Raw genomic sequence first — 16,416 nt, forward strand, 5'->3', positions numbered from 1 at the left:
TGCAGGCCGATTCAAGCAGATCGACACACAGGTTCTGCAGAGGGGCAAAGCCATTCCACACAGGTAAAACTGAATGGTGTAAATGAAAAAAAAATCACACCAGAAGGGAGATAGAAAAAAAAAAGAAAAGAGTCTTACTCAGTGAGTGAAGATTGTGATTCAACCTGAGTTCAATTTCGTTCTGAACAACCAGGCAACAATGGACTAGAAAGAAATACGAGCACTTTTTTGGAGTATAATTTCTTTTTTGAGAATCGTTTCTTTGGCAGCAAATTAAAGAGTCAAAAACGGACTAACTCATAGAGAACAGATAACAAGCAAGCTGCAAGGGGGGAGGGCGCAAAATAAAAAATAAAGTAATAAAATAAAATACAGACACAAAAGAATGCACAGCGAATGGACACAGAGAGCAGACAGCAAGCGAGATGCAAAGGGGGGAATGGAATAAACAAACAAACAAACAAACAGAAACGGACCAACTACCAAACCATCTCCCTCCCCACGTCCATGCCCATCCGGGTAGCCCCATTTCAGGCCAAGAGCATGTGTTCCTCAGGCCCTCACGGGCCTCACTTCCTAATCTGGCATTTCACCCGAGAAATGACCCTCTCTGTCCTGCTGTCAAAGCTGCCCTGAGATGCCTGGATGGGGGCTGTGAGGACAGGTAGGACCAGCCTGGTTTAGAAAAACGACCCTGCGTAATACACGCTCTCCAAGGTGCAGCTCAAATCCTTCGTCGGCCTCTGCTCCCAACACTGATACAACTCGGGTCCCATTTTTCAATATATTATTCTTTCCTCCATTAGTTAGCCTGGAGCCCCCTAGCTAACCCGTCTACGTGTTGGTGTCTCAGCACCTCACAGAGTGCTGGGGGTGTCATAGATGCTGCTCGGAAGCCCCCAGCTGATGCTCAAACAGGGCATCTGTGCACGGCCCAAATGGGACCCGCGCTCCAGCCGTGCACTGAGTGTTTCCATGCACAGCCTCGTTTAATCCTTCCAAACATCCCATGAGCCGGGGGGGTATCCTGATTGCCATTTATCCATCATGAAACTGGAAAAACCAAGTGACTTGCTAATAGTCACACAGTGACAAAGGGCTGAGGTTGGAACCCAAGGCTGTGGCCTCCAAAGCCAGCGTTCTCGGCGTCTTGGCCGTTCTGTGTGGAGGGTGGCTCGATGCATTCTCAGGCTATTTTAATGAAATCAAGAAACTCTGAATTAATGCCTACACTTGTGAGGGGAATGAGGCGTCTCATGGATCAGTCCTGGGCACACGCCAGCTTCCTCCCAGGGAGCTGGTGGCCGCGTGCCCCTCGTCCAGCCCGCTGCGCTCGGAAGAGCCCGTCTGAAACCTGAGAGCCCGTTAACACCTCCTGCCTGGAGCCAGGCCCTCTTCTTCAGGCTTGGCCCCCTGCTTTAGTTCGGATAGGAGCTTTGTGAACTCCCAAGTTTAGAACTGAACAGAGAAGAGAGTGCCTGAAAAATTCTGCTAACCATGCATTTTGGCCAGGCAGCCAGAGGACATTTCCGTGCTTAGAGGAGCTACCCTGACAGCGTACACTCACGTGATTGCCTTTCAGCACTGAGGCTTGGATCAATGAAATGAGGTTGAAATAGCTCTTAGGATGTGTGGGCAAGATTTGGACCACAAAACCGCATAAAATATTTGGTCGCTAAATACTTTTTCCAAAGCCTGGGGATGGAAAGGCTGACTGCCAGTTCATCGAGGTGTTCCCGAGGTTTTAAGTTTTATGAAAAGAGCATGCTTTGGTCCACTCATTCTCATTTTTCTTTGACATTAAAAAGTGGAAGGTTAGAGATCTTGACCTTGGGCCGAAGGTCTCTGCAAAGCTAACATGTGATGCCCTAGAAGACCTCTGAAAAGATTGTTAAATTTGGAAAACAGAGAGGGTCTGAGGAAAAGCGCTTTGGATGGTGGTGTGTCATATCAAAACATGTCTTTTCTAAGAACTTGTTGGCAATTTAAATTCTGGCCATCATCAATCACATTCCTCAAACTCAGAAAACATGGAAATGTAAGCAAAACTCTTCATTCGTTTCCCCCAGAAAGTAAGGAAAGTAAACAGAGCTATCAGAACCTAAGTCTGGGCTCAGGACACTATTTTTAATAACCGGAAGAAAAAAAAATGTCCCAGTTTTCTTCACGTTTAGACAAATACTTATTATGTATCCATTAGATATATGTATCCATTGGATACATCCAAATGTATCCATTAGATACATTTGCATCAGTTGGCCCTTCTTTGGAGCTGGTGTTTCTGTGTGATGGAGTTGGACTCAAATGTGATCTCTTTTCACAAGCCTTTCATGCTACTTTACTGGAATTGTAGTTGGTGCTGGGGTTTAAGATATGTCTAGGGGATTTGAATCTCTGGACTGACAATATGATAACCAGGCCCTGAGCCTCAACAGACTTCAGCTCCTACACTCTGGTTTATTGGACTTACCCCACTCAGCTAACATGGAGTTGAAGAATGTCAACCACCACACCATGGAGCCTAGAGTGCCTACAGCTGAAAGCAGGAGGATTGCATCCAGTATCCATGTGGAATCTAAGCCCCCTCTTGACATAGATGTGGAATGGACACAACCAAGCCAAGGTCCACAGGAAGGAGGAATACAGTAAGGATTAGAGTGGACTTAATGATATTCTATTCATGAACTATTGTGGCTAATAATCGAGAAAATGTGGCATTGGTGTGGAAAAAGTGTCCATGGTGGCTGCTGGGTACGGGGAATGGGAGGAAGAGATGAGATGTGGAGACATTTTTGGGACTTGGAGTTGTCCTGAGTGGTGCTGCAGGGACAATTTCTGAACATGGTATGTCCTCCCATGGCCCACTGGTTGGAACGTGGGAGAGTGTGGGCTATGGTGTGGACCACAGGCCATGGGGTGCAGCGATGCCCAGAGATGTACTCACCAGATGCAATGGATGTGTCATGATGATGGGGGAGAGTGTTACTGTGGGGGGAGTAGTGGGGTGGGGACGGTGGGGGTGAATGGGGACCTCATATTTTTTGAATGTAATATTTTTAAAAAAATGAATAAATAAAATTAAATTAAAAAAAAATAGATACATTTGCAGTGTCTGTCTGCACTCATGAATCACCTGTAAGGTCCAGAAAAATGCCCCATATGCTCCAATTGCACCTGGAGTTTGAATCAATCAAACAGTTGCTGCAGTGTGGGCAAAGCTCCCTAGCCCATTTTCCATTCATGTCTTTTATGAACTTTTTAAAAAGACTTATCTTATTTACTTATTTCTTCCCATCCCCTCATTGTTTGCATTTGCTGTGTCTGTTTGTTGTGTGCTGGTCTTCTCTTTTTTTTAGGAGGCACCAGGAACCAAATCTTGGACCTCCCACGTAGGAGACAGGGGCCTAATCACCTGAGCCACCTCTGCTCCCTACTTTGTTGCATCTCTCATTGTGTTTGCACGCTGTGTCTTTTGGTTGTGTCATCTCGCTGTGTCATCTTGTTGCATCAGTTCCCTGCGTCAGCCCATCATGTCAGCTAGCTGTCTTGCTTGCCTTTTTTTTGGAAGCACCCGGAACCAAACTTGGACCTCTCATGTGGTAGGCAGGAGCTCAGGCGCCTTAACCACATCTGCTTCCCCGTGCCTTTTAAAGGAAGCACAATTCCAGATGTGCTCAGACAGGGTGGCAGTTTTACCTGGACTTTGAAGGATTTTCTACCTCATCATGGAACTTTATGAACATATTTTATAATAAAAACAAAAATGGAAGCTAAATTTCAATGAATAGACAAAAAAATAGAAGACATAAAAACAATAGGAAGAGAAATTTTAAAAACACATACTTTGACCCAGAAGTGGCTTAACTGCAATTTATGCACCTGCATCAGTACTGCTTTAAGAGGGATGTTGCAGGTAGCCCAGACATCAGGCAGTTTTGGGATAGAGTTTGGTTTATTGGTTGCCACTTCCCAAGAAGATTTAATGGGTGCTCTTTCTTGCAGGAATGGCCTTGGAAATGGGATCCACTCCCGAGAGACCCATTAGCAATATTGCACCTGGCCTGTCAATTAGAGGACCAACAACTCTTTTATTGCACTGTAGGAATTGCAGTATACCAATTACAAAAGGACCAGGAATTTACAGAACCCTGGCATAGTTTCTGAACCCACAGCCTTTCTTTCTAGAGCTGGTTCCTCCCGGCTTCCTAAAAACAAAGAGACTGTGCACCAGTGAGCATCCACCCTCCTCTCCCCAGCACTACCAATCATGAGAAGTGGTACATCCGTCTCATTTTAAGATGAGGGAACTGAGGCTCAGAGAGGTAAGGAAGCTTGAGGTGAACCAGAACAGCATAAGGGGGCTGAGTTTTGTCCTGGTGGCACTACCGGGGAAGCACACAACCCCTGGAGCCAACTCAACTCCTTACCTCACTAGGTCTGGAAACACAATATCTCTAAATCAGAAAATAACACAGGGCACTTCCTTGTTTGAATGTATCAAGACTATTCAACATGATCCCCCGAAGTTTAAAGAACTAGCACTGTTCAGCTAGTTTCAAATAAATATGCAAAGCCAATTCTTACTTCATCAAATCCATGCCATGTACCTGTTGAGAAATCCAGCAACCCTTTTGCCTCTACCTACAAGACTCCTCTAGGAATCCATGGTGGCCATTTTTATTTTTTTCTTTTTCTTTTTTTCTTTTCTTTAAAAAAATTTAATTAAGGTATTTAACTTTCAGCTTCTTCAGCTGTTGTAAGCTTCCTGAGATAATGGAACATACTTTCTTTTTTTTAGCACACTGCTGGTGGAGAACTGCTTGTGGGTGGGATAATCAGAAAGGTTCTGATGACAGTTCTGCCTCCCTGATGCCTGTCTACAAAGGAGGGTGAGAAAGAAGGTCACCTTGTCTTCTGCTGGAGGGGAGAAACTCACTGTGCCATCCAATCACACAGGCACTCTGGGGATTCAGGAAGAGCAAGCTTGACTCCAGTCCTCTTTGCCCTGTTCTCTGTGATCCAGACTGTTGTGATTCTGGACTCTCTCCCTGTGGCCTGTGTGCTGTGGGTCTTGGATCAAGATTTGGTCTATTCCCAGCAGTTGGGTCAAGTAGACCTTCTGAAACCCAGATACTGTGGGTGGTGAGTATAATTCAGAGGAGGTGCCCACAGAGCAGGGACCACACCATACCTCCTTACAAAGATGAGGGAATGAGTCACAGACCAGAGAAGGGAAGTGGATCCCTCCCTCACACCATATCTAAAATTGACTCAAAATGGATAACAACCTAAATATAAGAGCTACACTTATAAAACTCTTAGAAGAAAACTTAGGGAATTATCTGTAGGACCTTGTGTTAGACAATGGATTCTTAGACTTTATACCAAGAGTATGAGTAAGAAAAAATAAATAAATTGGTCTTCATTAAAATTAAAAACTTTGTGTGTCCAAAGACATCATCAAAAAAGTGAAAAGGCAACCTACAAAGTGGGAAAAAAACAGTTGGAAATAATCGATATGGTAAGGGTTTATATCTATAATATATAAAGAACTCCTACAACTCAAAAACAAAAAAGACAGCCCAATTAAAAAATGAGGAAAGACTTGAATAGACATTGCTCCAAAGAAGTTATTTTTAAAGATTTATTTTATTTATTTCTCCTCCCTCCCCTTGTTTTGCTCTCACTGTCTGCTATGTCTGTTCATTGTGTGCTTTCTGTTTCTTCTTTTTAGGAGGCACCAGGAACTGAACCCAGGACTTCTCATATGGGAGGGGGGTGCCCAATCACTTGACCCACATCCACTCCCTGCTTTTCATTTCTTTCAATGTGTTTCCTCATTGTATCTCCTTGTTGCGTCATCTTGTTGCATCAGTTTGCCATGCCAGACTGTCATGTCAGCTCACTGTCTTGCTCATCTTCTTTAGGAGGCACTGGGAACTGAACCCAGGACCTCTTGTGGGGTAGGCAGGCACCCAACTTCTCGAGCCATATCTGCTTCCCAGAAGATTTTAAAATGGTCCGAAAGTATGTGATAAGATGTTCAGCATCACTGGCCATTAGGAAAATGCAAGTCAAAACCACAATGGGATACTACCTCACACTCATTAAAATGGCTATTATTGAAAAACAGAAAGACAAAAACACAAGTGTTGGAGGGGATGTGGAGACATAGGTGGTGCATTGCTGGTGGGAAAGTAAAATAGTACAGCTACTGTAGAAAACAGTTTGGTGAGTCCTCAGAAAGTTAAGTATAAACTTACCATATGGCCTGGCAATTCCTCTTTTAGGTATATACGCAATTAATTGAAGCCATGGAGTCAAACAGATACTGGTACACTCATGTTCATAGCATCATTATTCACAGTAGCCAAAAGGTGGAAGCAACCACAAATGAATAAATAAACAAAATGTGGTGCAGCTATACAATGGAGTATTCAGCTATAAAAAGGAATGAAGTTCTGAAACACGCTAAAACATGGAGGAACCTTGAAAATATCAAGTTGAATGAAATAAGCCAGACACAAAAGGAATATATAGGAATATATTGTATGATTATACTTGCATGAAACAGCTAGAATAGGAAAATTCAGACAGACAGAAAATAGATTACAGGTTATCAGGGGTGAGGCTGGGAGAAATGAGTTAATGCTTTGTTGGGTCAGAGTTCTTGTATGAAAAGGTGAAATGGTTTTGGTATTAGATGGGGCTGATGTTGGCACAACATCATGAAGTTACATAAGACCACTGAATTGTAGACTCGAAAGTGGTTAAAATTGGATATTTTATATCATATATATATATATATATATATATAAATAACCACAATAAAAAATTTTTAAAAAGATGAAAGAATGAGTTTAGTGATGAACTGGCAAAGGCATTATTAAAATTGTTTAGAAAACTTGACCACTGCCCCTTTTCCCTTGGAAGGCTAGATAGGAGGGTGAGAAATTCTTAGTCTTGAATTCTTCCTTCAAGTAATTAGCATTTTGGGAGAAATCCCCTGTCTTCTCTTCTTGTTCTTTTTTGGCTACGCATGTGCCAGGCTGTTCCTAGAGCCTTACAGCTTGACTCTAAATAAAAGAAACTCCTGTGTTTAAAAAAGAGTCAACAGGCACAGGCTGGGTTTAAAGCCTTTAGTATCTTTGTGCCACTACTCATCACAGTCACATTTTTTCCCTGCCTGTCCTTATGTGAGTTCAGGGTCTGCCCTTTCTGTTTAAATCCAGATGACACACAGCAAAACCAGGAAGCTAAATCAGATAAAAACGCACTGGACTTGGCATGTAACGCAATCAAAAGATACCTTTTGACTGTCAGGTAATTTGGATGTTCCCCTTTGCTACAGCAGGTATTGAGATTTGACTAAACTATTTTTTTAGTAAATGTGTATCCATTTCTGGATACAGAACTATGGGCAGCGTGACGTAGAACTTCACTTGGAGTTTGTCTATAATGGATCATTAGCTCTAAACCACCTATGCAAATTAAAATAGACCAGTAGGCCTGCATCATGAAATAAATGTCAATTAAAATATTTTTGCAAGGAAATTTTAGTAAAAATTGGGGAATGACAACAGACCTTCATGGTGTACATCGGCCAGACACTGAGAGCCCAAGGAGCCAGTGGGACGTGCAAGGTCATGTCTATGAGTGTCAGCACCGGGGTCAGAGAGGCCTGAGTCCAAGGCTGGGCCCCATAACCTACAGCTGCATGGAGATGAAGAGGTTTTCAAAGAGACGGAAATCGAGAGGTAGTTTTCACATCTATGAAAGGGAGCTCATTATAGTATCCTGCCACCCCACTGTTTCTCAAACTAATTCGCACACAAATCACATAGAGATCTTGTTAAAAAGCAGATTCTGACTAATGGGTAGGGTAGGGGCTGAGATTCTCCTTGTCTAACCAGCTACTGGGTGAGGCTGGCCGGGAACCCTCACTTTGAAAGGTTGGGGTCTGATGCTTTGCTGGTAGGCACTCGGTAAATGACAGCTGCTGGGACCACTGCTTTGATTGCCACCAGCAGAAATCTGTGGTCAGATCACGTTGCAATGCTGAAGTTTCCTTCCCCCCACCCCGGCTGGACTTCTTAATGAGGATTGTTGGGTGAGGCCCAGGCTCGCCACAAGCGCTTGCTCATGCAAATATTTCCAAGTAACTTAAGAACATGCTGGAATGAATCCTTGGGCTCTGGATTTCTGGTGAATGTTTAAGGCATGAGTTTGGGTCCCTGGGTCTGGTACTTTAAGTTTTTTGGTTTTTTTTTTACCCCATAATAATTATGCATGATCAACCGCTGAACCCTCTCTGCTCCCCTTAGAAATTGGCAAATGTCAGACTGACTGCTCTGAGCTTCCCTCCCCTGAGAATTTGGCTCTTTGAGTCCTCATCATCCCGGCAGCTCTCTGAAGTCTTCAGACATACTTTCTTATATTTTGTCCAGCTTTTCTGGTGTTTTCAGAGGAAGAAGACTGTGTCTGAAATACGCTGGTCCACGATGGCTGGAGAATATAGCATTACACACTAATATACAGGCATTAGTGCTTCCTGGGATGTAAACTGTGGCGAAGCATTTTTGAAGGTTTCCTTAAATTAAATAATTATCAATTAAAAAGTCAGAACTCGTCTGTAAGAAAATACTACCTTTATTCTCTGTGTAAACCTGCCGCTAAAGTGCTCTAGAAGAAAGGGAATGATTAGTACAACTGATGATAAACATCTACAAAAATAGAAGTGTTAGGGAGGTTTGGGATGGAGGAGAGAACACCCTTTCCAACCATGATAGAGTAGCTATTTTTGGACTAACCTTCTTGCCAAAAACAATAAAGCCTGGTTAATAAATACATACAGGACTTGAGGTGGTGCAAAGCTTGAGAGAAAGGAAGCAGTCAGCGTGAGTTGCAGTCATTTTGCTAATCACTGGCAGCTTTTACTAGTTCTCTGCGTGGGTAAACAGGGTTACCGCACTCAGTGGAGCAGAGGTTGGTGCTCAAGGCTGCCAAAGTGGTGGGGTGTGAGGGGCAAAATCACATCAAGGAGAGAACACCAGAAAAATGAGTCAGACCTTCTACACACACTTACCCTTGTAACGTTTGCCTTCTCCTAAGCTGGCATATGTCGGGCAAGCCCTAAGAAATCCAGCAGAAAGCTACAGCTGGAGGTTACAGAGATGAACAGGAATGCTTGGGAGACAGAGGAAAGATATCAGGTCCACGAGAAAGGAGAGGCATTGGTCAATGAGTGGGTCTCTGTTGAGCTCCCAGAATTACACCCAGAGGGCAAGGGCAAAACTGAAAGAGACAAACGTCAGCAGCGTGAAGTTAAGCCATGACCGGCTCACCATGAGGCATGCTGTCTGCCTGGCAGATGGAAAATTCACTCAGCTTGTAGGACACCAACATCTTCCAGAGGCACTATGATTTCTCATATGCAATGTCCAGAATTCCAAATGAATTGTAAACCATACTAAGAATGAGGGCAAGTGACTGAAAACTAAGAGGAAAAATGGAAATAAAAACTCTCAGGTTATTTACATACAGACCTATTGGTCAGAGATTTTTTTTTTAACAAATCGATTTTATTGATACATATTAATAAAGTACAAATCCATCCAAAGTGTATAATCAATGATCTGATATAATGACATAGTTGCGCATTCATCATTTCAATCATTATTAGTGCATTTTCATTATTCCTATGACAATAATAAACAAAAAAACAAAAAAACCCTCATCACATCTCAGTCTCTCTGCTTCCACTGAGAGCTGCTATTCTGTTTCCTTCTCTCTAGTTTATTTGTATTTCTATTTTGTAAAAAACAGTCTTCTATATGCAGTATTATCCAAATTTGTATTTCATATGCAGTTTCACTATTTATACAGTCCCATGTTACAATTTTTAGCTTTCCTTCTAGTAATGTACATGTCCTTAGACTTTCCCTTTCAACCACTGTCATACCCATATAATAGCTCTGCTAGTTACAAATACTTGGATGTGTTCTCACCATTTCTATTCATTTACCAAGATTTACAAATAGCCTTTTTACCAGTTCTGCACAGATTAATCCTCAGCTTTCCATTCTCTACCCTCATTCTATTTTCTGGTGACCTATATGCTAATTACTAACTCCATGAGTTTACACAATATATTTAGTTCATAATAGCACAATCATACAGTATTTCTCCTTTTCCATCTGGCTTGCTTCACTAAACCTAATGTCCTCCAGGTTCATCCATGTTGTCATATGCTTCAAGACTTCATTTCTTCTTATAGCTGCATAATATTCCATCGTGTATATACACTACAATTTGTTTATCCATTCAGCAGTTGATGGACACAAGTTGTTTCTATTTTTATGCAATTGTGAAAAACACTGCTATGAACATTGGTATGCAGATGTCTGTTTATGCCACTACTCTCAGTTCTTCTGGATATATATCTAATAGTGGTATTGCCAGGTCATGTGGCAAATCTACATTCAACTTCCTTAGGAACTGCCAAGCAGTCCTCTACAGTGGTTGTACCGTTCTATGTTCCTACCAACAGTGAGTAAGCATTCCTGTCTCTCCACATCCTCTCCAACACTTGTAGTTTTCTGACTTTTTAATAGTGGCCATTCTGATAGGTGTGAAATGATTCTCACTGTAGTTTTGATTTGCATTTCCCTAATTGCTAATGATGTTGAATATTTTTCAAGTGTTTTTTTTTTTTTTTTGCCATTTGTATTTCTTCTTTGGACAAATTTCTATTCAATTCTTTTGCCCCCCACCCCTGGGAAAATTTTATGTACTTTATAAAGAAAAAAAGTTCAATCTTTGTTTTAAAAAATTAATCACTTGCCAGCTAACAGACAAATAAATGAGGAAAGAATTTTACTCCTGACTAGTGACAATAAATATGGAAAAATAATTTCAGGTTTTTTTGAGGCTTTTGACACAGTTATTAGTTGGAAAATCCAATAAATGTTCAAAGATATGGAGCAGTGCCTCTATTTGGAGAGCAGCAATACCACTTATTTTTCATTTATGGTAGGTTTTTTTTTTTTTTTGAGGCACTGGGGCTTGGGATTGAACCCAGGATCTTGTGTGAGGGAAGGTGGAGCTCAACCACTGAGCCACACCAATGTGTTGGCTCCTGAGTTGGCACCCTCGTTTGTTTGCTTGTGTTTGTTTTGTTTCATTTTTAGGAGGCACCAGGGACTGAACTTGGGACTGCCCAATGTGGAAGCAGGCACTCAACCACTTGAGCCACACCCATTTCCCTATGGTAGGTTTTTGATGGTACTAACAGACTAGAGTCACGCAGGAGGTTTTGGAATGGCTAGTTCAAATGGCTTCAGGACACTTGATTATTTTTGTTTGACTATGTGGCTGAATGCATTAATACTTTGTGCTTTTTGACTATCACTACCTAAAGATAGAACATTGTGGGAGGCGGACTTGGCCCAGGTGTTAGGGTGTCCATCTACCACATGGGAAGTCTGCGGTTCAAACCCCGGGCCTCCCTGACCCGTGTGGAGCTGGCCCATGTGCAGTGCTGATGAGCGCAGGGAGTGCTGTGCCACGCAGGGGTGTCCCCCGCGTAGGGGAGCCCTACGCGCAAGGAGTGCGCCCCGTAAGGAGAACCGCCCAGTGCGAAAGAAAGTGCAGCCTGCCCGGGAATGGTGCCGCACACACAAAGAGCTGACGCAGCAAGATGACACAGCAAAAAGAGACACAGATTTTCATGCCGCTGACGACAACAGAAGCGGACAAAGAAGAACACACAGCAAATAGACACAGAGAACAGACAATGGGGTGGGGGGGGGAGGGGAGAGAAATAAATAAATCTTAAAAAAAAAAACTTTGAGAAAGAGATGCAGCCCCTGTGGATTTTCAACTGGCAAAAAGAAAGCTTCAGCTTGTCTTATAGGATGCTTCATTTGCCAGTACACTTCAGCCAACTAGTCTATACCTTATGATTAGGGCCCAACGTAAATCCTTTATGAAAACCACAGGGGCAGTCAAAGCTGGCGTGACAAGGTTTTTAGAGGCAACAATAGGTTTTCCATCCACTTGTGGCCTTACTAAGCTATTGGGAAGATTTTTACACAATGCTAAGTCAAGAAAAACGAAAGGCCACCTAAGATATACTATATTAAATCAAACTACATTTCTGTATACTCTGCACTCAGTGGTTTGAAAGTAAGTCAAAGGGTAGGGAATACAGGAAAACAACTTTTGGAATGCATTTGAACGACTGATGAAACATGTGGCCTTGCTGAACCTTATTTGCCCAGGCCTTCATCTGAGGGCAAAGCCTGGTGTGGGCAGTTGGTTGGCGGTGGGTGGTCTCCGTGGCCATGAGCTCTGTGGGAATTGTTTCTGTGGTTTGATTCACAAGATGACCACATCCTCACATTACACTGACCAAAGTCCACACAAAGCCAGTCATTGGTGTCCTGCCCTTCAATCTTGACATGAGGCTCATTTTTACATTTCGGGTACTTGTACATTTTCACAATGCAGCGGGCCACGGCACGGAGCTGTCGGTGGAGGTTCCACTCCCAATCACAAAGTAACCTGTTATTTCATCTCTGGAGGAATCTTTTTTTTTAAGATTTATTTTTTATTTATTTCTCTCCTCCCCCCCCCCTAGTTGTCTGCTCTCTTGTGTCCATTCACTGTGTGTTCTTCTGTGACCGCTTCTATCCTTATCAGCAGCATGGGACTCTGTGTCTCTTTTTGTTGCGTCATCTTGTTGCGTCAGCTTTCCGTGTGTGCGGCACCATTCCTGGGCAGGCTGCACTTTCTTTCGTGCTGGGCAGCTCTCCTTACGGAGCACACTCCTTGCGCGTGGGGGCTCCCCTACACGGGGGACACCCCTGCGTGGCACGGCACTCCTTGGGCGCATCAGCACTGTGAATGGGCCAGCTGCACATGGGTCAAGGAGGCCCGGGATCTGAACCGTAGACCGTGGACCTCCCAGGTGGTAGGCAGACGCCCTATCCATTGGGCCAAGTCTTCTTCCCTCTGGAGGAATCTTGATCACACAAATGTCTTTTACATTTTCTTGTTTCAGAAATGAGACCAGCCTATCGATGCCAAACTTGGGACTAGTATTATCTTCTGTGCTGGCTCTAGCTGACCCTCGCCGGTGCCCCGTCCTCCCATTCCTCAATTGGGGAACCAACGTGCAGGCAGAGTGCTGTCCCTGTAGGAGGTCACCCTGTGACCAGCAGCAGAGGCCGAGGCCCAGGCCCGCTGCGGACTTCACTCTCCAAGGAGGGGCTACACAGAGGCTCCCCGAGCGGGTGTGCCCCATAGCCTCCTGGCCCCATCGCTGGCCTTTTGCCCGTTTTTCAATCAGGTGGTCTTTTTATTGTTGAGTTTAGTATCTCCTTTTATATCATGGATGTTAAACCCTCTTCAGAAATGTGATTTCCAAGTATTTTCTCCCATTGAATCAACTGCCTTTTTATCCTTTTGACACAGTCCTTTGAGGTGCAAAAGTGTTTGATTTTGTAGAGGTTCCATTTATCTATTTTTTCTTTTGTTGCCTGTGCTTTTGGTGTAAAGTTTAAGAAACTATTGCCTACCACAAGATATTGAAGATGTTTTCCTATATTTTCTTCTAGGAGTTTTATGGTTGTTGATTTTATATTTAGGGTCTTGTTCCATTTCGAGGTTTTTTTTTTTTTTTTCAGTTAATTTTTATATAAGGTGTGAGATAGGGGCCCTCTTTCTTTTGGATATGGCTATCCAGTTCTCCCAGCACCATTTGTTGTATAGACTGTTCTGTTCTAGCTGGGAGGGCTTGGCAAAAATCACTAGACCATAGACGGGAGGGTCTATCTCTGAGTTCTCAATTTGTTTCCATTGGCCAATCTGTCTGGCTTCATGCCAGTACCATGCCGTTTTTTATTTTTATTTATTTATTTTTACCACTGTAGCTAAAGTCAGGAAGTTAGAGTCCTTCTACTTTGTTCTTCTTTTAAAGACATTTTTGGCTATTTGGGGCCCCTTACCCTTCCAAATAAATTTGACAATTGGCTTTTCCATTTCTGCAGGAAAAAAAAGACTATTGGAATATGTATTGGAATTTAGTTGAATCTGTAAATCGATTTGTGTAGAATTGACATCTTAACGATATTTAGCCTTCTAGTCCATGAATATGGAATGTCCGTCCATTTACTTACATCTCCTTCAGTTTCTTTTAGCAATGTTTTGTAGTTCTATGAATACAGGTCCTTTATGTCCTTGGTTAAATTTATTCCTAAATATTTGATGCTTTTAGTTGCTTTTATAAATGGAATTAAAAAAAAATTTCCTCCTCAGATTGCTCATCATTAATGTATAGAAACACTTTAGATTTTTAAAAATTAATCTTGTGTCCTGCCACTTTGCTGAACTCATCTATTAGTTCTAGTAACTTTGTTGTGGATTTTTCAGTGTATTCTATATATAGGATCTTATGGTTAGTGAATAGAGAAAGTTTTATTTCTTCTTTTCCTATTTGGGTTCCTTTTATTTCTTTATCTTTATCTAGCCTAATCACTCTAGCTAGAACTTCTAGCACAATATTGAATAACAGTGGTGACAGGGGCATCATTGTCTTGTTCCTGATCTCAGCAGGAGCGCTTTCAATCCTTCACTGTTGAGCACCATGCTAGCTGTAGGTTTTTCATATATGCACTTTACAATATTGAGAAAGCTTCCTTTTCTGTTCTTATTTTTTGGAGTCGTTTTTATCAAGAAAGGATTCTATATTTTGTCAAATGCCTTTTTCTGCATAAATTCAGAGGATCATGTGATTTTTCTGCATCAATTCAAAGGATCATGTGATTTTTCTTCTTCAATATACTAATGGACTTTCTTGTGTTGAACCATCCTTACATACCTGGGATAAAACCCATTTGATCATGCTTGCTACGTAATTCATTTAACGTGCTTTTGAATTTGGTTTGCAAGTATTTTGTTGAGGACTTTTGCTTCTGTATTCATTAGAGGTAATTGGTCTGTAATTTTCTTTTTAAATAGTATCTTTATTTATTTATTTATTGAGGTACTAGGCGCTGGGACCTCATATATGGGAAGATGGCACTCAAACCCTGAGCCACATCGGCTCCCCCATGTTGATTTTTTCATTTGCTTTGTTGTTGTTGTTGCTGTTGTTTTTCTAGGAGGCACCAGGAACCAAATCTGAGATCTCCCATGAGGGAAGCAGGCACTCAACCTCTTGGGCCATATCCACTCCCCTTTCATAAAAATCTCAATCTGGTTTTGGTATTAGGGTGATGTTGGCTTCATTGAATGTGTTTGGTAGCACTCTTTCTTGTTCAATTTTTTGGAAGAGCTTGAGCAAAACGGGTATTAGGTCATCTTTGAATGATTGATAGAAATCCCCTGTGAAGCCATCTGGCCCTGGGCTTTTCCTCTTTGGGGGTTTTTTGATGACTGTTTCAATCTCTTGTGATTGGTTTGTTGAGGTCTTCTATTTCTTCTAGGGTGAGTGTAGATTGTGTGTTTCTAGGAATTGTCCATCTCCTCTACATTGTCTAGTATTTAGCATACAGTTGTTCATAGTATCCTCTTATGGTCTCTCTTGTTTCTGCAGGGTCAGTAGTAATGCCCCACCTCTCATTTCTGATTTTATTTATTTGCATCGTTTCTCTTTCTTTTCCTTGTCGGTCTAGTTAGGGGTTTGTTGATTTTGTTGCTCTTTTCAAAGAGCCAACTTTTGGGTTTGTTGATTTTCTCTATTGCTTTTTTTGTTCTTGATTTCTTTTATTTCTTCTCTGATTTTTACCATTTCTTTCCTTTGGTTTGGTTTGGGATAGTTTGTTGTTCTTTTTTCTAGTTCCTTCATGTGTGTAGTTAGACCTTCAATTTTAGCTGTTTATTCTTTTTTAATGTAAGCAATGGGGTATAAATTTCCCTCTCAGCACTGCCTTTGTGGGGTACTATAAGTTTTGAAATATTGTGTTCTCATTTTCATTTATCTCAAGATATTTATGAATTCTCTTGCAATTTCTTCTTTGACCCACTGGTTATTTAAGAGTATTTTGTTTAATCTCCATATATTTATGAATTTTCCCTTTTCCATCCATTGTTGATTTCTAGCTTCATTCCATTATGATTAGAGAAAGTGTTTTGTATAATTTCAATCTTTTAAAATTTATAGAGACCTGTCTTTTGTGTGACCTAATGTATGGTCTATACTGGATAAGGGTCTATGAGTGCTTGAGAAGAATGTATATCCTGCTGTTTTGGGGGGTAATGCTCTATAAATGTCAGGTCTAGTTCATTTATCATATTATTCAAGTTCTCTGTTTCTTTTTATCCTCTTTCCAGATGTTCTATCCAATACTGACGGTGGTATATTAAAGTCTCCAACTCTTATAGTACAGGTATCTATTTCTAGTTTACCCAAGG

The sequence above is a fragment of the Dasypus novemcinctus genome, chromosome 17, assembly GCF_030445035.2.
Source record: "Dasypus novemcinctus isolate mDasNov1 chromosome 17, mDasNov1.1.hap2, whole genome shotgun sequence".
Lineage (NCBI taxonomy): Eukaryota > Metazoa > Chordata > Mammalia > Cingulata > Dasypodidae > Dasypus > Dasypus novemcinctus.